Source organism: Pan troglodytes, chromosome 12 (genome assembly GCF_028858775.2).
Source record: "Pan troglodytes isolate AG18354 chromosome 12, NHGRI_mPanTro3-v2.0_pri, whole genome shotgun sequence".
NCBI classification, from domain to species: domain Eukaryota; kingdom Metazoa; phylum Chordata; class Mammalia; order Primates; family Hominidae; genus Pan; species Pan troglodytes.
The window spans coordinates 80,822,625-80,845,922 of record NC_072410.2 but is presented as its reverse complement, the minus strand read 5'-3'; the positions used below and the strand labels follow the sequence as shown (position 1 = coordinate 80,845,922).

General features: G+C 44.8%; 2 long non-coding RNA genes across 3 annotated transcripts in view; one reads left to right on the top strand and one right to left on the bottom strand.

Moving 5' to 3' along the window:
- The window catches only part of LOC107973442 (uncharacterized), a 1,262,479-nt gene that overhangs the window by 1,202,515 nt on the left and 36,666 nt on the right, over nucleotides 1-23,298 (bottom strand). The window lies entirely within an intron of this gene.
- Nucleotides 5,966-23,225, top strand: LOC459175 (uncharacterized). 2 transcript variants are annotated; one of them, XR_010149142.1, is made up of 5 exons: nucleotides 5,966-6,502; nucleotides 6,851-6,979; nucleotides 16,034-16,340; nucleotides 19,535-19,602; nucleotides 21,710-23,225. It is a non-coding gene; the product is annotated as an uncharacterized LOC459175 (long non-coding RNA). The 2 variants fall into 2 exon arrangements; XR_010149141.1 differs by lacking the exons at nucleotides 19,535-19,602; nucleotides 21,710-23,225 and having other exon boundaries at nucleotides 5,971-6,502; nucleotides 16,034-16,433.

Genomic DNA, 23,298 nt, shown 5'->3' with positions numbered 1-23,298 from the left:
GGCAGGCTTATGGAACCAAGTATGTTGCGCCTCTGAGCTAATGGTTCCATCTTTGGAGGCCACTCCTCAGGGTAGTTCTTAACTGACAGTTCTTCTAATCTTAACCCCCGAGATTAGAAGAGATGCCAGCAGAGTCCAGGCCTGGGGTAGGACCGTGAGCTATTTATCCCCAGCAGTCAGAAGGAAGGCTGCACTGTCCCAGGGGCACCCAGCCTCCAAATGAGCCTCAAGGAAGGGTCTGGAATGCCAGACAATACTATGGTCAGATTATGGACTTGGGAATTGCTGCAGATGCCATTGGGGGTAAGGAAGATTAGGAAATTCTGGAACTCAGGAGCTGCCCAGGCAGCCAGACTGCCTCTGACACACCCAGTCCTCATTTGGATTTGAGGAAAGGAGACTTGAGCGCAGGAGAAAGGCACCCAGGAGCCTGTGAGTCGTGCCTAAGCCTCTGGATCCCACATCTGAGGAAACGACTTAATGTAGGCTTTGAGTGGTGCTACCACCGTCGCCTCTGAGGTTTAACCGAGGCGCGATTGTTGCTGATTGAAAACATGAGACCTAATTCCAGCCCCCTCCTCCCTCCAGTGGCAGGCGGAGGCTCCACATCCATTTCCTGCCTTGGTCAGAACTGGCTCCGGAATGGGACAGGGCTGCCTGTGGCTCCAGCTGGGGGAGGCTGAGGTGGATAAAGACAGTGATGGAGAGGGATCCAAGGGAAACCAAGGATGGATGTGAAGAGCTGATGCCACCTGCCACCCATCCAGGTCCTCCCAGACTCCAGGCTCATGCAAAGGGAGGGTGTAGGTGGTTGCTAGTGTAAGCTAATCCTGTGTCTGTGATGCCGAAAAAACTATATAAATGCCCATCACCTCTCTGGGGACAGCCCTGCTCCCCAGCCATTCCCTATAAGAAGCTGCCCTTAAACAACCACTTTCCCCCAGTCTTGGAGATGGTCAGCTCTGCAGAGCTCACAGAAAATCAAAGATATATAGGGTGTTATTAGACGGATCCTAGCAAAGGGCAGGTTTAACCAATGCCCTCACATTTTATAATTGAAATTCAGAGCGGTTAAGCAACCTCACAGAACAAGATCTAGTCTGCAACTCTTTGCTTCTTGTTTTTTGGGAAAGGGTCTCACTCTGTCATTCAGGCCAGAGTGCAGTAATGCAATGATAGCTCACTGTAACCTCTAACTCCTGTGCTCAAGTGATCCTCCCACCTCAGCCTCCCAAGTAGCTGGGACTACAGGTACATGCCTAGCTAATTTTTTTTTTTTTTAAGAGACATAGTCTCACTATGTTGCCCGGGCTGGTATTGAACTCCTGGCCTGGTCCCCAAGGGATCTTCTCGCCTTGGCCTCCCAAACTACTGGGAATATACACTTGAGCCACTGCACCCAGCCTAGTTTGCAACTCTTGACTCCTGATTCCTCAGTGCTCCTTCTCTGAAACCAGAATTTTCCAGAAGGTCTCCGAAAGAGGTCAAGAAACAAGCAGCTCTGATCAAACTATTAAAAAATCAGCTTCAGGCCAGGCACAGTGGCTCATGCCTTTAATCCCAGCACTTTGGAAGGCTGAGGCAGGCAGATCTCTTGAGCTCAGGAGTTCAAGACCAGCCTGGCCAATGTGGTGAAACTCTGTCTCTATTAGAAATACAAAAACTAGCTGGGTATGGTGGCACATGCCTGTAATCCCAGCATGCGCCACTACACCCGGAGTTCCGAGAATTGCTTGAACCCAGGAGGCGGAGGTTGTAGTGAGCTGAGATCATGCCCCTGCACTCCAGCCTGGGCAACACAGCAAGACTCTGTATTTTTTGTTTTAATAAACTTCAAAATTGTAATAAGTGAGTAGTCAATGTGGCTGTTTGCAGATAAACACACCAACATGTCATTTCATTTAGCATGATCCTGAGGGCCATGCCTCATGGAGAGCCATCCTCACACTTTTCTGTTTCCCCCTCAGTCTACTCCCCTTAGAAATGAAACCACATCCTGGCCTCAGAGGAATGCCTTGAGGTTGCCATGGTAAGACATATGTGCGGTAGTGTCTCACCAATCCTGAAATCACCTCTCCAGCTGACAGTCAAGGACAGGGAAGTGGAAAAGACCCCCAGACAGCCACTGTAGACCTCACAATGTCCGGGTTCCAAAGTTCATGACAAGCAGTCACAGAAAGGCCTTTCAGACTCACTTGGATTCTTTTCATTCTTGCTTCACAAACAGCTCTAACAGACTTACCCTCCCGAATTTTTGTTGTTGTTATTATTACTTCTTTTGTTTAGTCCCTGGAATATTAGAAGCAGGCAACAAATTAGAAGAAAGATACTGAACTGCTAGTCATAGGCATACTGGGAATCAAAAAAGTGAGGTTAGCTGAAAGACACAAGATAGCAACAAAAGCACAAATAGGAATCCCAAAAGCATAGAAAGCTGGAGTCATTTTAGTATAGAGATAAATAGCCATGTACATTTCAGTAGACCTGAAGGTATCACAGTGTTCCTGAGTCATCGAAAATAATTTCTCTAAAAGGAGTCTTTCCATCCATCTTTCATCCCAAGAATAATAGCACAGCCTCATCCAGTTCATAGGATTTTCACTCCTGTAAGTCCAGTAAGTTGTTTCCAATATCAAGAATGAGATTCTCCCTAGGGAATCTAGCCTGTGTTGACTCTTTCTCTTCACATGCACTGCACACATTCAGAGGCAACAGACAGAAGCTCTCTGCATTCCCACCCCCTTAGCAGAAAAGAATATGACCGTAAATTAGCATAAAGATTCTTCAGAGACAAGGCACAGAAACAGTGTATGCAGAATATTGGGGGAATGTCCAAAACACTTGAGCACGAACTGTTTCCAAGCTCCCATAAGCAGTTAAGCTGCTTCTATGTATCTACAAATAACCAACATGCTCCAGATAATCTTTCTTCCTTATTTATTAAAGGAGACCCAAAGAGCCCCTCTGGGCCACTGTTGACTGATTACATCAATGGGTGGATGGATGGTAAATAAACAAACCTGGTGACATAGCTGGAGTTATTTGAAAACAACAAATCACTTTCCTTAAATACAGCCCTATGCAGACTTTCACTGATTTACACATTCCCCCCAAGGAATCTGCATCAGTGAGACCTGTTTCATATTTATGTTTCAGGTCATTTTAGCTGCTTATATTTTAAGATGACATCCAATATTTAGATGAAAAGTCAAGAACCCATCATGTTGAAGCATTTGAGTATCCAGATGGTTGGCATCAGTAGATATAAGCATTGTGTATCCATTCGTTGAACAAATATTTATTAAGTGTCTGCTCCATGCCCGGCTCTCTGCTAGGCCCTAAAGATCCCAAACTGAGTAAGATTGATGACTCAGTCAACTTCACAAAACCAAATCATCTTGAAGCAGAAGGAAGAAAGCAACTGTAACCTGTGCCATGCCTACCACTGTTTTAGACACTTTTATATAATATCTCTTTTTGTTTCATGACAAATCTCCAAAAGCCAACCCTTAAAAAGATGAAGAAACAAACTCAGAGAGGTCAGATAGCTTGTTGAAGCCACACATCTAGCGAGGGTCACAGCAAGAACTGGAGCCCATTTCTCCACACAGCCCGATAGAGGGGCCTGTGGTGGAAGGCAGAAAGCAGACTACACTGACTCTGCCCCCCGCTGCTTGCGTCTTTTCAAAAAAAAAAAAAAATGACAAGCTCTTCTGAGCCTCAGTTTCTCCATCTACCCACTGGGATCACATGCCTCTGCCAGAGGCTAGTTGTGGAAATCAAAAGAAATCATATATGTGGGGGCTTCTGACTTTGGATCCAACAGGCATTAGGTGCTCAGCAGATGTTTATTACATGGATGGATAGGATCGTCGAACCTTCCTCCACTCTCACCTCCCACCCGCAGTGGTCCTCTACACCAGCGTCTGCTGACAGCAGCATCACCACACACTTCCAGAAGTAGGCAGCTCACGACTTCCTGAAGCACCCTGTTTTAGAACTGAAAGGCCTCACTCACCTGGCATCATTGCATTTCTGTGTGCCCAGACTGTACTAAGTGTGGAGAAGACAGAAGACATAGGCCACCCCTGGAAGGTGACAGTGTAGCTCTGGAGACAGTCTGTCCATTCTTGAAATATTAAAAAGCATTAAGAGGGCCAAGCATGGTGGTTCACACCTGTAATCCCAGCACTTTGGGAGGCCGAGGCGGGCGAATCACCTGAGGTCAGGAGTTCGAGACCAGCCTGACCAACATGGTGAAACCCTGTCTCTACCAAAAATACAAAAATTAGCTGGGTATGGTGGTAGGTGCCTGAAGTCCCAGCTACTCAGAAGGGTGAGGCAGGAGAATCACTTGAACCCGGAAGGTGGAGGGTGCAGTGAGCTGAGATCTTGCCACTGCACTCCAGCCTGGGCAATGCAGCGAGACTCTGTCTCAAAAAAAAAAAAAGAAAAGCAAGCATCAGAGAACTTTCCAAGATGCATCATCTTCAAGAACAAGAACGGGAGGCAGTGGAGGTGTGGCATCTCCTTAGGATGCAGAAGCTGAGCCAGCCCCCAGGCCAAACAAGGCTGGCCAGGCCTCTCCCTGGATCCTGGTACTCACAGAACTAACTCTTTGGTTTCTTCATCTCACTCCTCCCTCCCGCTCAGTCACCTTTTGAGTTATTGTCCCATGTAATTTCTAAGCCAGCCAGGTATCCCGGCCTTGTGAGACACCAGTCTTGCTCTAATGTTTGGAATGTGAACCATCATGAAAAAGTAAGAATGATTAAAAAGGAGATTTTGTAACTATTTATCAATGTCAGAGGGAGCAAAGTCTTTCACGTTCTACCACTCTAGCTGGATATCCCTAAAGGGTAGGTGTTTAAGCTCTTGAATCTGCCTTTTTTTTTTTTTTTTTTTTTGAGACAGGATCTTGCTGTCACCCAAGCTGGAGGGGGTCAAGGGCATGATCATGGCTTACTGCAGCCCCAAAATCCTGGGCTCAAGTTATCCTCCCACCTCAGTCTCCCAAGTAGATGGGATTACAGATATGCACCACCATGCCTGCTTTTTTTTTTTTTTTAATATATAAAAACAGAGTCTCATTATGTTGCCCAGGCTGGTCTTGAACTCCTGGCCTCAAGTAATCCTCCTGCCTTGGCCTCCCAAAGTGCTGGGATTACAGGCATGAGCCACCATGCCCGGCCTGAACCTGGCCTTTTAGATTACCTTCCAGCTCTTTTGCTTCTAACTGGTAAACCTAGGCAAGTTATTTAACCCAATTAAGCCTCGATTTTTCCCATCGGTAAAATACTTCCTCCCTTAAAGGGCTGTAATAAAGAAAAGAGGTCAGCGATCTGTGGTTATGGGGCCAAATCTAGCTCACCGACCGTTTTTGTGAAGGCCTATGAACTAAGAATGGTTTTTACATTATAAATGGTTGAAAAAAATCAAGAAAATATTTTGTGACACCTGAAAAGGATATGACATTCAAATGTCAGGGTCATAAAGTTTAATTGGAATATAGCCACACACATTTGTTTACATCTTACCTGTGACTGCTTTTCTGCTACTACAGCAAAGTTGAATTGCTAAAACCAAGATGTTATAGCCCACAAAGCCTAAAATATTTACTGTCTGGCTCTTTACAGAAAATGTTTGCCAACCTCTGGTAAAGAGAAAATGAAGGAATGCCTAGATGTGCTATAATAGGGCAAAAACCTTTAAAATGTCAGCTCCGATTTTCTTTTATTAATGTCTAGCTCCTGTCCAGCCATGGTATTTATGCCACTCTGTATTTGCATTAGGATAATTTTTCAGATCATTGCAAAATATGCATTCTCCTACAGAACATATAGGGATATCTATTTCTTAAATGGCATTGCTAACACACAATGCACTGACCTGACCTCACAGAAAGAAAATGGAACAACAGAGGTCCCATCCTTCCAAATGTCATCCACTGTTCTTATCCTTATGGAAATAGACAGTACACGGATCTGGAATGGAAGCAAATAATAACCGGGTCTCCAGATTCCATCGTATCACAGAACATGGAACCAAGAAAGTACCTTAGAAGTCATCTGATCCAGTCACCCCTGTTTTACCAACGAGGAATCGAGACCCAGAAGAAGTTAAAGGACTTACCCAAGTGTACCCAACAACTCTCTGACCACCCCCAGGCTCCCATCTTTGTGTCTCTCCTGTGTGAGCTGTTCCCTGAAGTTCTTCCTGAACTTGCACATTGCCTTTCCCTTTGATTTTAAATCCTTGGCTCAAATGACATGCCCGGACTATATCGTGTGATATGAGCTTGAAAAATAATTTACGTACAAGTCTTGAAAGCAAATCAAGTTTTAAAACAAAGTAGCATCTACTCTGCCCCAGCCTTGACATCTGTTACAAAGCAAATGCTGGCTCTTTAATTTCCCTAATCAAGACTGGTCCTATTTAGCCCACCTCCTCAAGGGGTCCCAGCACTAGCCCCACTCCGAAGCCTGATGAAGTTCCAGAACAGGTGAGAAAAATGAGAGGGCCCTGCCCAGAGCTCTGGGAGTCCGCCCTCACTGCCTGCCCTTCAGACAGCAAGACAGAAAAGGCATTCATTTTCTTCCTCCACGTCATGATACCAACCGAAATTACCTTTAAATGAGGAAGAAGGTCATTATTTAATCAATAGGATTGCGTCAATTGAGGAAAATTTGTCTCCAGTGTAAACAAGCGGAACGTCTTTGCGCTCTATGAAAACAAGGTTAAATTACTTGCAGATCCGGGCGACGTGGAGAGATGTAGGAAGTGAACCTGAAGCCTGACGCACTCAAGGTCTCGGAACCGAAAATAATAGGAATTGTTCTTATTTTTCCAGTGGAATCAAGCACAGAGATGGGCACGCCTCTTTACAGAACCAAAGATTCAGAACTGTGCCTTACCGTTTGCTTATGAGGCGGAGGAGGAGGAAGAGAAAGAACCACCGCAAAGAGAGATGGCAACAAAGGTAAAATGAAGGCTGGGCCAGCCGATCCCACTCAGGCTGACCACAGTGAGGCAGCAGCATTAAAATGAGAAATGATCAGGTTTCGAAGCCCAGCCCTTCCCGCTGAATCTCGTCCTTTGCTTCATCCATTCCATTAAATAAGTCATATTGAAAATAAATTATTATTAATACAACAGTAGCTAACATTATGGGGTCTCACTCCATGCCAAGCATGCCAAACCCAGGTCATGCACGGTGCTACTCGATGTTCACAGCAGCTCTAGAGGTGGGTGCCAGTCATGCCCACTTAGCAGATGCAGAGGAGGGCAGTCGCAGCTGGAGAATGGCGGGCAGTTCTGCCTGTTTCTGAGGCCCCACTGCTTGAACTGCCAGCCTCAGAGCCATCTGCTCACTGGGTGCTCAGCCCCGTGCTGCACGCTGTGGACTCACAGCGGGGAGTACAAGCTAGGCCTGCCCCTAGGGCATCCCCATATCCCTGGCAGAAGGGGATTTGGGGCATTTACTCCTGTTTAGGGAGAGGCTCAGCTCGTCTGAGAATCCCTGGATGAGCAGACTCTGTGCCTGCTCCTCTCCCGTACCCCTTCCCCATCCGGGTCAAGGGCTTTGGCCACAGCACATAATGGGTCCAGCGAGTCACAGTCTCTCCCGGAGGCGGCCCCAAAGACCCCTTACCCACACCTCCTCGATCGCTGCTAGGGTATGAGCTGTAGGCTGTCGGTGGTGAATGGGATCTCTGTCACTCCACAGGCATCTGATGAGGTCTAAATTCCCTGCTCCCTGACAGAACTTCTTGGTGGGGTTATGGCTTCCAGGTTCTCCTCACCTACTCAGGAGACTGGGCTAACACTGAGTGAGGTTCGCTGACACCCTCTATTCATTAACAACAGGACCAAAACCAAATAAATTTTAGCTCTGGGCTTTTGGACAGCCGGATTCCAACACTTTGGTGGTGAATCCTGACTAATGTTCCTTCCCCATCCCTCCTCCTCCCATCCCCCAACCCACCCCGCCCAGCTCCAATTCTGAAGTGTCTGAATGCGGAGTTCATAAGCTACCTTCCTTCCATGACCATGTTGCCCACATGGCCTCTGCTGAGGATCAGGGCAACACAGTCACCACGGGAGTAGGCCCTCTGAGGAGTGTGGTCCAGGGGCTTTGGGGCCTCCTCCGGGAAAACTGTGGCAGCCCAGCCAAGACAGCCAGAGTGTGGCCTGGCAAAAAAAAAAAAGGAAGCTTTAAAAAAAATTTTTTTAAGTGAAATGAAACATATTTGACCTGGGAAGAAATAAAAGACCTTTCAAGTTGTCAAAGTGACAAATTAGACAAAGAGGCCGAGCAAATGTGAGCTCCTGGGGAGTCCGTCAGAAGGAGCCCAGATGGAATGGACGAGGCTGGGGGTGACCGGAGGGATGCAGACAGAGGATTTATCCAGGTCGGGGTGGGAGACCAGTCAGAAGGCTGCACAAAGCTACACACAGTCTACCCTTTGTACTAGTATTTATCTGACTTGTCAATTTTATAGCCACATTACCTTCCGAGTGTTCAGGAAGGCAGATATTGGTGCTGTCAAGAGGCCTGGCTGTGGTTTGCACAGCATAATGACAGATGCAAAAAACAAAGGGGAGGGGAGAGGGGCCTTCAGAAACCACAAAAGAGCCTTTGTAATTATGCCTCTGCCTCCCTCGGGAGCGTGCCTTTCCCTCGCTGCAGAGGTGCTCGCTCCAGGGGTGCTCTCTCCCCCTATATGCAGCTGTGCCGGGCAGCTGCACCGGGCAGCTGCCTAGCACACGTCTACCAGTCACCCTGCATGGACTTGAAGGGAGCTGTTACATGACTGCCTCTCTTCCCCAGCCTAAATAGCTGCAGTCCTTTAACCTCTCTTCATGGGCCTGATTTTCCATCCCTTTAATCATCCCTGTCACTTTCTGCTGCAGCCTGTACTCACCACAGCCCTCCCCCAGAGTGGAGACACAGCCAACAAGCATCATGGGCCCAAGGGCCTCCAAGAGCTGCTCCTTTCAGACCACCCCCACCATGGGCCCACCCTGCAGCCACAGGTCCTGGGAAGCCCATGGTCATGGAGCCCCCACAGATGAGTTACTGTGGCTCATGACCCAATTGGAGTTCTTCCCTCCCTGCTCTTGGATATTCCCCATGACCAGAAAGTCATTAAAATCCCACAGTCTCCTCTGAGCTGATTCTCACCATTTTTCTCTTCCTCTTCATTCTCAGTGCCTCACTCTTACACACTAGACCCCTGGACTATCATTTGGACCATGGAGCCAGCCCCCCAGCCAGCTTCCCTGCCACCATCTTCCCCTCCAAGACACTTAAAGGCCAGCTTTGGAAATATTTTTTTAAATTGAATGTCATTTTTATCAAGTCCTTCCCCTACTCAAGAGCCTTTAGTAGTTCCCTATTTCTTCTTGTTATAGCAGACATAAATAACTCACCAGATTTTGAGAATACTCTCACCACTCCCCCAACCCCTCTTCTGCCTATGTCCAGATCTACACTCAAAAACAGCCTTCCCTAGTTAATCTCCTCCCCTCTCTGTCCACCCCTTTACCCATCCCCATGGTTTATTGGATACTGTTTTGGGTGTCTTGAGATATTAGGTTAGGGTTCTTTGACAGCAAGCAACAGAAACCAACTCTGACTAGTTTAAGGAACAGAAAGGGATAGATTGGAAACGAATGGCATAGTTTGGAGATTAAAAGCAAGCCTGAACTACAGTCCTGGGAAAGATAGAACTGGGCAGCTCTGAAGATCTTTCTGGAACATTGCCATCAGATGATCAGCTTCAACTGCCTTCTCTCCTTATTTCTCTCTGCTTAAGATTCAGAGTTGCAGGACTGAACATCAACAAGCTCCGTGATCAGGGAGCAGAGTCCTGTGATTGGTTGCCCGACCAAAACCACTCAGGGTGGGGGAAGGTTGCAACATTTAGCAAATAAAAATACAGGATGCCCAGCTAAGTTGAATTCCAGATAAACAATGTTTAATTGCCCATATAAACACATCCCAGGCAGTAGTTCCTGATTTGTCTTCTCATTCTTCCCTTCCCTCAGTCCCACTCTGTTGCTCCCAGGTGGGTCAGCACACCCTCAGACCTGTACCTCTACCCCCTCTGACTGTACCTCACTGTTAATGAATCTGTTCAGTCCTTTCAAGGTGGCTGTGAATTTTATTTCTTCCTCTTTAATTTTAATAACCGAGCTTCCATTGACTGGAAACTACACATTAACTGACACAGACAAAAGGGTGCACATGCCCTTTGGCAACCTTTATTGTTTATTTTCTCTTTAGCCTCATTGGAGAAAAAAATCAACTTTCTCCGTCTTCTCTCTTTTGCCAAATACTTACAAAACAGACCTAATAACACTCTGCATTTGCATAACTCTTTACATCTGAATGTACATTTTCACACTCATTTCATTCAGTGTCTTCACTCCTCGGTGAGTTAAGTGGTTAGTGGGCACAGGTAACATAGTCCCCCATTTTACAGATGAGAAATTCAGACGTTGAAAGGTGGGTTACAAAAGCTAGTATGCATCCAAAGTTGTGGATCCAGGACTTGGAACAATGTGTCCTTGCCTCTTTTCTGTAAAGGGCCAGATAGTAAATATTTCAGGCTTTGTATGCCAGATGGTCTCTGTTGCAACTCCTCAACTCTGCCATTGCAACACAAAAGCAGCCATAGGTAATACATAAATGAGTAGCTGGATGTTCCAATAAACTGCATTTGTAGAAACAGGCCAGTGGGCCATATCTGGCCCACAGGCTATACTTTGCAAACTAACCCCTGCTTTACACCACACAACAAACACTTTCCAGTCTTTTTAAGTCTATCGTGATTTGCCTCCAATTGGGATGCCATAATTTTGACCTCAATCAATTTTAGATGACTAATTTTTTCTCTCCTCTTTACCTCTTATGCATCAGGATTGCTGCGACAATGACCAGCTTGGCTTCCCACACCCACTTGGTTCTTCCTACACTGTGGCAAAGTTTTCTCTCATACGTGTGAATGTGCTCAGCTAAGCCCATTCTTCCTCCGCTGGGTCCTTCTTTACCCACATATGAGATCAGTACCGACAGACCTTGTGGGGAGGCAACTTTCTAGGATGGGTTATCTTCTGATGCCCCCAGGATTAACCAGCATACCCAGAATTAACCATTAAACAGGATTAACCATCATCCTTCTCTCTTTCCTTTACTCTGGGCTCCACATGTTTCCTCTCTTGGGCCTTTTCCATGGCAAGTTTTTCCCAGGGAAACTCACACCTGGAATGGTAGCTCTACGACCTGGTCTTTCTGTGGCATTTTCCTGTTGCCCACAGAAGTTGGGGACTGGGTTCAGTTTCTTCTTCAGCCTACAGAGTGAAAAGACTGGCTCAAGGGCCCTCCCTAAGAAGGGCAGGAGCTCCTTGAAGGCAAACTAGTTTAGTTTATACCCGTCACTGTTTATATATCCCGAGCTATAATGAGGGCTGGAGGCTGTAGGTGGACAGCAGCCTCCTGGGTGAAGAGGCCAGCTGCTTAGATGACTGGACTTACAAATCCTCAGACATGCTGATGGCCACCTGGAACCTGAATTCTACATTTTGGGAGCCAGTGGGCCATGACTGATGCCTCATGAAGGGGATGCCAGGTCTTTAAGTGGGCTTCACAGGTGCATATGTCCAAGTGCACACAGAGTGTAAAGGCAAGAGACTGTAGAGATCAAGCTGCCCAAATCCTTCATTTACAAATAAAGAAACCAAAGCCCAGTGATATCACCTTGGTTTACCATAATGCCAAGAGGTAAAAATCCATATTATCTTTATAAATAGTATCCATAAAGGTGATGATAAACTTGATCAATGAAACAGATATTTGTAACTATAAAGCTTTCTTTGGATTTTTTGTTTTGTTTGTTTTTTGAGAAGGAGTCTTGCTCTGTTGCCCATGCTGGAGTGCAGTGGTGCGATCTCGGCTCACTGCAACCTCCACCTTCTGGGTTCAAGTGATTCTCATGCCTCAGCCTGTGATTCTCATGCCTCAGCCTCCCAAGTATCTGGGATTACAGGCACACGCCACCACACCCAGCTGGTTTTTCAATTTTTTTTTTAGTAGAGACAGGGTCTCACCATGTTGGCCAGGGTAGTCTCAAACTCCTGACCTCAGGTGATCCACCCACCTCAGCCTCCCAAAGTGCTGGGATTACAGGCATGAGCCATGGCACCCGGACGAATATCAACAAAATTTAAATAAGGGGCAGAGAATATGTTCATCCCAGCACAGCCCAAAAGCCATACATGAGATCAACTTTTTCAGAAATAGTTAAGATTTGTTATCAAGATTTCCATGTGTCCAAAGGTGGAATTCTATAGAAACACCAAGAACCTCCTCCAAATATTTTTGTAAAGCCTCTAAAAGGATCAAGAGAGACAACAAAGAGTAGAGGGCACAAGGAATACTTCAGCTTTGAATGCCCTGGCTCTGCCACTTTAAAGTTGTGTGACCTTGAGCAAATTATTTAATTCGCTAAGCCCCAGTTTTCTCATCTGTAAAATGAGCACAGTGGTAGTACTTACCTCATAGAGGTAATTAAATAATTAAATGAGATAACGTATACAGACCACCTAACATAGGGCTGACAATAACTACTTAATATTCACTATTATCGTGGTGGTGGTTGTTGACACCTCAGACTTTTTGCCTTAAGTTCAACTCTAATTTTGAGTTGCCTCCTTTTTCAACTGTGAAAAAGGGATAATCATTTAACAGGAGAGACAGGTAACTAGAAGTTAGTTATGACCTGGACAGAGTGCTCTGGCCCCCTACCCAGAGCCACAGTCTGCCCCAAATAATCTCCAGGCTAAGAGACAAAGTGGCTTTTCGGAGCAGGGTTTCCTCTGCGGGGGTGGCCTCCAGGCAGGACACAGGCCGTCTGGAAGAGGTCATGATCTCAGGTAAGAGGTGCAAGGAATCAGGGGAACAGACCAGGAAATGTGAAAAAGGCTAGTGCACAGTTTTCTTTGTGGACAATCTTTTTGGCATTACAATGTTTTAGTCAAATTGTGCCCTGCTTGGAAGTCCTACAGGTTGAAGGCAAGGGAAGTCAGAATTTCTACAACAAAAAAACAAAGGGCCCAGGATAGCTCCTAGATAAACGTCATCCTTCAAGGACATCTTGGTAGGGCAGACTACCAGCGTTTGCATCAACTCATGCCATTAAAAAAAAAAAAGACAAAAAAAGCAGCCCACCTAGAACTTGATTTTTCCGGGGATAGAAGAAACACACTAGACAAAACAACTCTCTCCTTTTCCCTGGGTTACTTGGCAGCAGCAGAAAACACCTGACAAAAAGTTCCAGAAGGGCTTGATATTGAGTTTGAAAAGTACAAATTCCCACAACAATCATTGACTAAACTAGCAATATTTTAGCCCTTCACAGGAACCTGGTTATTATTACCATTTATGCCAAGTATCTTGTTTCTATTCTCTTTGATTTAAGGTCATTTTCTCTGTAAAAGGCCTGCTTTGTTGAGCACTACACATTGACGTTGGTTTCAGGAGAAAGAGGACTGGGCAAGTTGGGAAAGTATTGTATTGTGCCGAAACATTAGATGCCCTGGTTGTAAAGAAACCCTTTGTTTTTGCTCTGAACCTGATGCATTTCTCTGGTCTTCATTTCCTAGTTCGGTGCACTAATTTCAGCATTGTCCACCCTGACAATGATAATACCTCTGCTTGAGCATGGCAGGTTCCAAGGAGAGAATCCAAGAGGTTTTACCTACCTGGACAGGCCGGGGTACAACCTGGCCAAAGGAGACCCAAGTCAATACCCATGTCTAGAAAGTCACCCTGTGACTCAGGGTCCATTGTGTAGACATCTTGTGAGAAAGGATACCAAGAGAGTGAAATATCTTGCTCAGTGATGTACTACCAGGGACAATTTTTCACCTTGGGAGACACTTGACAATACCTGGAGACATTTTTGGTTGTCACGACTCAGAGCAAGAACACTATTGCACTTACTGGGTAGAGGCCAGGGATGTTGCTCAACATCCTACACTGCACAGGGTGGTCCCCACAACGAAGACTAACTCAGCCCCAAATGCCAATTGTGGTAAAGTTGAGAAACCCTGAGAAACACAGAGGCACAGAAAGCCCTGCATGGGCAGGCCCCTGCCCACCTGCCCAGCCTTACTTTGCCCCACTTCCCCTATTCTCTAAACCCCAAGTGCGTAGACACCTTCCAGTTCCTGACTTCACTGTGTTCCCTTAGCATATCCAAACCCCTCTGCCTGCCAGGCTCTTCCTTGGCATGCCTAGTTAACACCTTCTTATTCTCTAGAGCTCACCTCAATACATACTTTCTTGAGATGCCTTCCCATCAAGACTAAGTCAAATCCCCCATTCTATGCTGTCTCCCCTTTACTCTTTCTTTTTTTCCAGGGCTTTTAAAGTATCTTCATGGGGCCAGGTGTGGTGTCTCACACCTGTAATCCTAGCACTTTGGGAGGCCCACATGAGCAGATTGCCTGAGTCAGGAGTTTGAGACCAGCCTGGGCAACATGGTGAAGTCCCGTCCCTGCTAAAATACAAAAAATTAGCCAGTTATGGTGGCGTGTGACAGAGTGAGACTCCATCTCAAAAACGAACAAAGAAAAAAGTATCTTCATGGCTTTTCTGAATTTCCCCAAGCTCCCTACCTCTCAGCTCTTACATCTGTGGGCTAACAGCACTAAATCTAGAGTCCCATGACTTGTGTTTCAATCCCAGTTCTGGCATATTCTAGTTGTGTGACCTTGGACAAGTTACTTTTCTGTGTCTTTGTTTTCTTACCTCCAGCATGAAGATAGTAGCAGTACCTAGCTCACGCGGATATTGTGAGGATTAAACGAGACAGGCTGATAAAGTGCTTAGGACAGTGTCAGGCCCACTGTGAGCACTGTAGAAAATTCTGCTATTATTATTACTTCGAGAATTTAAAACTGCCATTCTGAGACATGTAGCTACAAGATAAGCAAGATATGCGGCTGGGGGCGGTGGTTCATACCTGTAATCCCAGCACTTTGGGAGGCCGAGGCAGGTAGATCATCTGAGGTCAGGTGTTCAAGACCAGACTGGTTAACGTGGTAAAACTCTGTCTCTACTAAAAATACAAAAATTAGCCAGGCGTGGTGGCAGGTGCCTATAATCCCAGCTATTCAGGAGGCTGAGGCAGGAGAATTGCTTGAACCCGGGAGGCGAAGGTTGCAGTGAGCCAAGATCACGCCACTGCACTCCAGCCTGGGCGACAGAGCAAGCCTCCGTCAAAAGAAAAGAAAGAGAGAAAGAGAAAGAAAGAAAGATATGCAGCATATTTTCTTCCCAGCAGCACAAACCTACATCACTGTCTTTTTTTTTTTTTCTACCAGAGAAATCAGAGCTCAGATCATTTGAGGCAGGGGAGTCAATGTCAAATGCTTTCTATTTACAGACAGAGAAATTGAGACTCAGAGAGGTTAAGGGATTTAGAAAGGTCACATAGCAGGTTTTCTCTACCTGATAACTCTCTCTCTCTCCTTCCCCCTCTCTCCATCTCCCTCTGTCCTTCCCTTTTGAGATGATAACTGGCGTGATTCCTAATCTACACTAAATGAATTATTCCTTAGCAACTATCTTCATCAGACTACAGGTCCCTGCTTCCAGCCATTCTACAAAAGACCTGGCAGTTATAAAATCCAGGCTTATCAGAACAAAACACACCAAACAGAACACAGCGAGGTTTCTAAACAGAGATTTAAGGTGCTTGCACAATATCCTGAAAAAAGAAAATCTAAGCCTGAAAAAAGTAGACCAAATGCAAATAATAACCTAAATAATAAAGAAAACACTGAAGCTGTCTCCTGCAGCTTTCTGCCATGAAATGATTCGTCCTGAGAAAGGACTAGGAATGTCCCTGCAGGGCCCCACAGGCTGGGCCACATCTCTTTAACCTTAACTCCTCCAAATCCTAGTTACCTTTTAAAACCTCCCAGCTTCTTATGACGGTTCTTACTCTTTTTCCACCCACTACAGGTTTTGGAAGCTGACTCTTTGCCAACACTGTGATGTTTTAGCCCAAAGACTTCTTGGAACCTAAGATCTCATGGGGAAGAGTGTGGAATCCAGAATGTAGAGTGACAGTGGCTTCTGACCTCTTAGTCTGACCATAGCTGAGGAATGCAGCTTTGGCTGGGGTCCCACTCTTCAGGAAGCACATGAACAAACTGGACAGCAGAATAAAAGTCCAGTCGAGATAACACACCTCATCATTTAAAGGGCAACTGGTTAGAGAAGTCTTAGGGAGGAACATGAAAGCTGTTTTCAACAATCTGAAAACCCAGTAAGATTTTCAGTTTCCAGAAACATTACACACTGAGCTAACATCGACTTCCACTCCCTCTACTAACCCATTAAAATACCAGTAATACATAGCAAAAAAAAGAAAAAGAAACAATTTTGTAAATATAGCTAAGCTCATAAAAATCAAGTAAAATTGGCTGGGTGTGGTGATTCACACCTGTAATCCCAGCACTCTGGGAGGCCAAGGCAGGTGGATCACTTGAGGCCAAGAGTTCAAGACCAGCCTGGTCAACATGGTGAAACCCCATCTCTACTACAAACACAAAAAAATTAGGCAGGCGTGGTGGAGTGCACCTGTAATCCCAGCTACTCAGGAGGCTAAGGCACAAGAATCGCTTGAACCCAGGAGGTGGAGGTTGCAGTGAACCAAGATCATGCCACTGCAGTCCAGCCTGAGCAACAGAGTGAGACTCTGTCTCCAAATAAATAAACAAAGTAAAATCTCTAGGAGCCAGAAATTAAAACTCCTATTCAGAGTGGAAAACCTCAGCTGATGTCTTGATGGTCCAAGATTATATTTATCCAAATATAAGTCCTAATGTCTAGAGGCTAGAGTTTTGATGGCCCACAAAACTTCAAATCCATACCAAACACAGTTGTGTTCTACAAATTTACACTGCTTACCTGTTATATTGGTCAGGGTTCTCCAGAGAAATAGAACCAACTGGACAATGAAATGAGGGGAGGGAGGGGTGGGGGTAGAGGGATGGGGAGAGAGATTGATTTTAAGGAATTAGCTCATGCAATTGTCAGGGCTGGCAAATCCACAATCTTCAGGACAAGCCATCAAATTAGAGACCCAGGGAAGAGATAATGTCATAGCTCAAGTCCAAAGGCAGCCTAGAGACAGAATTCCTTCTTTTCCTTTTCAGGCCTTCAGGTGACTGGATGAGGCTCATCCACATTATGGGTGGTAATCTGCTCTACTCAATGCTAACTGATTTGAATGTTAATCTCACCTTTAAAAAATTGTCTTCACAGCAACACCTAGCTAGGTGTTTGACCAAAAACTGGGTACCATGGCCTAGCCAAGTTGATGCATAAAATTAGCCCTCACAACCTAGTGTTTGAATCCCAAATCAAAAAATTCTTCTTATATTCTTAGTATAAGAATTTGTCCTCAACAGTCTCCCTGGGGCACATAGAGAAATTCTAGAAGAATAGAAAACTTCTCTACAGAAGATCCTCTCTATCCCAAGGGGAAAAGCAGCTAAAGATGAATTCACAACCAAAAATTACAACCCACCTGAGGAAAGGAACCACCATAAAAAAGACTAGAAGATGAATAAGAGGATTTTCACCTCAAGAATTTAAAATAAAATAATCTGAAATAAAGAACAGAAACCATAAAGTACAAATAGAATATTGTTTCTAAAAAAAGATAAACTTGAAAAAGTAACTTCTAGAGCTTCTGTAAATAAAAGATACAGTCAAAGCATCGATTAAATAGCAGATTAGACAAAACTGAAGGAGAGGCTTAGTAAACCAAAAATGGATCTTGGAAAATTTTCCAGAATGTAACATTAAACAATTAAAAGAGAAAAAAAATACAGAGAAAATACAGGACGTAAAGGATAGAATGTGAAGGTCCAACCTACATCTAATATGAATGCTAGAGGGAGAAATTGGAGAGAAGGAAGGGGAAGAAATATTCAGAGGTAATGGCTGAGAATCCTTACATTAATGAAAAGTGTAGAGCTTCAACTGAAGAAGCTCTTGGAATTCTGAGCAAGATAAATGAGTAGAAAATTACACCGAGGCTCATTATAGTGAAACTTCAGAACATGACTGACAGAAAAATTATAAAAGCATCAGGAGGCCGGGTGTGGTAGCTCACGCCTGTAATCGCAGCACTTTGGGAGGCTGAGGTGGGCGGATCACGAGGTCAGGAGATTAACACCATCCTGGCTAACACGGTGAAACCCCATCTCTACTAAAAATACAAAAATTTAGCCAGCCCTGGTGGCGGCGCCTGTAGTCCTAGCTACCTGGGAGGCTGAGGCAAGAGAATGGCGTGAACCCAGGAGGTGAAGCTTGCAATGAGCCAAGACCACGCCACTGCACTCCACTCCAGCCTGGGCGACAGAGCAAGACTCAGTCTCAAAAAAAGAAAAAAAAAAAAAAAAGCATCAGGAATTAAAGAGAGATATCATTCATAAGAAAAAAATAGCAGACTTAGCATCAGCAAACAGAGACCAATGGAATAATTTTTCTGTGCTGAAGAAAACAACAACTATCATTGTAGAATGCCCAGCCAAGGTTAACTATCATTCAAGAGTGGGGATTTTTTAAAAATCGCATCTTCAGAAAAAGACAAGAGAATTTATCACTTCTAGAAGAAAATTGAGCTGAGAGGAAGGAGTAGGGTGGAAGAATCAGTGGTAAGTGAAGAAATGGATAAACATGTGGGTAAATCTAAACAAGAATTGACTGCAAAATAGCAATAACAATACTATCGTCTGATTTTTGTGGCATTTAAAGACAAAGTGGGGAGTGGCTCATGCCTGTAATCCCAACACTTTGGGAGGCCAAAGGAGGAGGATCGCTTGAGGCCAAAAGTTGGAGAACAGCCCTGGCAATATAAAAAGACCCTGTCACTACAAAAATAAAAAAATAAAAATAAAATATCAAAATTAGCCAGGTGTGGTGGTGTGTGCCTGTAGTCCCAGCTACTCAGGAGGCTGAGGCAGGAGGATCACTTGAGCCCAGGAATTCGAGGCTGCAATGAACTATGATCATGCCACTGCAAACCACCCTGGGCAACAGAACAAGACCCTATCTCATAAATCAAAACAAACAAACAAGACAAAGTGGACCTAAAGTGCTAAATACTAATAACATAAAACTTAGGATGGAGTAATTAGAATAAGAGCATCCTAAGGATATACAGAGTCTAATTAACTGTAAAATTGTTACAGTAATATGCATGAATTATATATACTTATAGCAGCTAACACAGTATATAGTCTCTCTTTAATAGAATCTTGATTTTTCACAGGGCAGCACAGTGCCCAACTAAAAATACACACCTTCCCAGATTCCCTTGAGGCTGAGGTAGCAATGTATTGCAGTTCTGGCCAATGAAATAAAAACAGAAGCCTACTGGTCAACTTCCAGAAAGAATGCTTTGCCCTTTACCAATTACCCTTTTCTCTTCTTCCTACCTACAATAAGGACAAAATGCTTGGAGGAACAACAGACACCCTGAGACCATGAAGACAGGACGAAGTCACACACTAAGAGTAAGAGAAAAGGATAATTAAATTTTAAAACCCTGGGTGCTTGATGATATCCTTAAAGATGTGTACTAGCTCTGAACTTTTTACTCCAGTCTTCTCGTTGCAAAATAAACCCCTAAATGTTTAATCCACTGTTTTCTATGATGTACAGCCAAGTGTAAACCTAAATTGCACAGTGTGATATAGTAAAAATAAGTATTTGATCTTTGTTCCTCCTGACACACATCCCCTAAAATCCTTAGCATCTATGGAGTGGTGAGTATCTTTTGTATGTTAATAAGAGCACTGGTAGTTGAGGGCATGTGGATAGATTCAGGAGTCTTCGTCACCTGAAAGACCAAGGCATGATTAGAGGTTTGAAACTTTCAGCCCCACTCCACCCACAGCCTCCAGGGAGGGGAGAGGGGCTGAAGGTTGAGTTCAACCACCAATGGCCAACAATTTCATTAATCCTGCCTACATCATTAAACTCCCATTAAAAACTCCTACACGGAGGGGTTCAGCGAGTTTCAGAGTTGGCAAACACATCCATGTGTTGGGAAGGTGGCAGACCCCGACTTCACATGGACAGAAGACTTGTGCTTGGGACCCTGCTGAACATTGTCCTATGTGCCTCTTCATCTGGCCATTCATCTGCTCCTCTACACAAAAGAAAACTAACAGTCAGCAAAGTATCTTCCAGAGTTCTGTAAGCCCTTCCAGACAATTACTGGACCTGATATGGGAGGGTGGTGGGAACTCACAACTTTGTAGCCATGTCAGACAGAAGTGGTAGTATCTTAGGCACCCAATTTGTAATAGGCATCTGAAGTGAAGGGAGGATTGTGAGACTGAGCCTGTAAACCTGTGGAGTCTGACACTAACTTCAGTCAGTAAGTGTCAGAATTGAACTGAATTGTAGGACACCCAGCTGGTGCCCAGAGAGTTGGAAACAGTTGTGAGCATGGGGAAAAAACCCACCCATTTGCTGTCAGAAGTGTTGTAAGTAAAAACAGTTTAAAATTGGTAGCATTCAAAGAATGTTAAAAAATTTAAGGATAACCACTCAAAGGAGAGAATTCAAATGTATGTAACTGTTAAAACAGTAGGAGAAAAAAATAGAAAATTGTCAATATACTAACAGAAAGAAAAAAGGAAACAAAAGAAGCTAAGAGATTAAAACAAAAACATAAAGATATCAATATACACCAGTCATAACTGTGTTCTAATAATAAATGTAGTAAATGTAAAGAATTAAAATTACTTGTTAAAAGAAACACTAAGATCAAATAAGAAATTCGGCCTTTTGTTTTTTCTAGTAAACACACTTAAAATATAATAACACAGAATTATTGAAATGAAATCAGAAGAAATATACCAAGTGATCATTATCCAAAAAAAATTATAGTAAGTAAAGTATCTCCCAAAGTTCTGTGAGCCTTTCTAGCCAATTATTCACCCTGAAATGGGAGGGTGGTAGGAACCCACAACTTTGAAGCCAAGCGGTGAAACAATATTAAAGTCAGAACAAATAAAGAAAACAATTACAAAATGATAAAAAGAATTCTCCAGAAAAATAAAACAACCCTAAACATGAATATACCTAATAACATAGCCAAAAATAAAACAAAAGAAAAACTAACAGATTTGCCACCATGGTGAGGGATTTCCAGGCGGAAGGGAACAGGCTTATTGTCCTGGGTAGATGTGAAAGTAGGCTGAGACAAGTGAGTGGAAGTTATGAAGGGGAAGGACTTTGACTACATCTATGGAGGGACTTCTGTAACTTTCAGAGCTGTCCAAATTGAAATTGGCTGCCTTGGGAGGGAGGGAGAACTCCAAAAACATGGTTTTCTAAGTACAATCTGTATGGCTACTTAATGAGACTATTGTCCAAATATTCAGATATCAGACACTTAGCCCCATGAGGGCAGGAACCATGACTGCTTTGTCCACCACTATGTACCTGGTGTCTGAAGCAGAGCCTGGCACAGAAAAGGTGTTAAGTGTCCACTGTATGAATTTACTATCCAGACAAGAAAATGGAGAAAACCACCTCTAGAGTGGCTTCTAATTCAGAGATTCAGTGATTCTTATCTACCCATTCCTCTGCTATTTGTCCTCATTCCAGTCTGAGGCCCAGGGTCACCACAAACCCAGGAGACCTGAGGCCAGGCCTGAGAGGCACAGGCAGGCTGAGGAATGGACAGAAGACCAACAGAGAAGCCTGAAGGATGAAAGCCAACTCTGCAAAGAGCTTCCAAGAGTCTTCCTGCCACAGAAATTCCACTTGGCCACAGAAATGGCCCTGGCCCTGGGCCTGGAGAGAGGTGGCGACGAGCTGCTCATGGCAATGACTTTCAGTCAACATGTCTTGCCTGTGCTTCCAAGGGTGGAGATGCGACTGTGAGTAGGTCACTGGGTCAGGCAGGTCACAAACCAAGCTCCTCCTACACAGTGAGTTCACGGAGACAGAGAGAAGGAAGGGAAGGAGGTTCTCAGCTCTACTGATTCCTTAGGTCAAGGAGGGACAGGGTCCCTGTACTTGGGGACCCTCCAGTCTGATGGGAAGATACAAGGCAACCCTCTTAGAGCCGTAGAATGAATGCCACCTATAGCTCCTCCCTTCAGGAAGGAAATCCAGTCTGATGGAAGAGACATGGCCTCTGTTGTATCATTCTTGCCTTCTTACCCATGTCACACAAGGGAGTGAAGGAGGTGGCAGGCCCAGGGATAGGTCCATTTCTGTGGTGAATGGAGGCTTTCAGGGGACATTCCCACAGCCCTGCTGTCAAGGGCCCCTTCCCCTTCCTCCCTCCCCGCCACGATGCCTTACCTACTGCAATGAATCCTGAGCTCTGAGCCTATTCCTAACACATGAATGCTGACCCCTTTGTCACGTCCCGCTTTCCCTCCAACTCTGTTTTTTGTTCTTTTTCCCACCCAGACTCGCCCTCCCCCACTTGCCATTTCCCAAGCTCACCCCGGGGAGACCAGACTCAATGGCCCACTGGTGATCTTGTTTTACATGAGACATTTCCAAAAAAGACCAAAAAATCCTTTCCAGGAAAATGCCATTTTTAAAATTCAGCTCCAGACACTGCGGCAACATTAGGAAAACAAAGGACTTGGCAGAAAGGTTTTCTGCGTGGAGACTTTCTCTCAAAAATACCTTCTCCAAATTGCCTCCAGTGGGGATGACTCCAAGGGTCAGTTCTGGAGCACCCAGGCAATTGCAGACAGAGTGACTTCGGGTTTGTACACTGTCCCAGGTCTTTCCTTACCTGATATCACCCTGGGATCTTCCAGGCTTAAACAAGGAGCCCCTTCCAAGGCTCCCCAAAGGAAGCAGCTGTCTCTGAGGGTCAAGAAATAATGCCGCTTCCTTCCTCCAGAGGGGACTCCTCAACCCCTCTCTTGCCACCATCACTAAGCCAGGGGCCCAGGTTAGGAGGTGGAGGGACATAGTGTGCTTAGTAGAGAGCTTGTCTTCTCTTATCATCCAAGTGAGAGGAACACACAGCTTCCCCTGGGGCATACATAGTGGTGTTCCCCTTTTTTGCATGTATCAGGTATAATTAATCAGGTTGACATCACATATGTAATAATAATGGCCATTATTTATTAAATACTTCCAATGTGTCCACCAGTAACCTGTTCTTTATGTTTGTTTTACCTCATTTAATCCTGGTAACGATTGTCATGGGCTGAATTGTATCT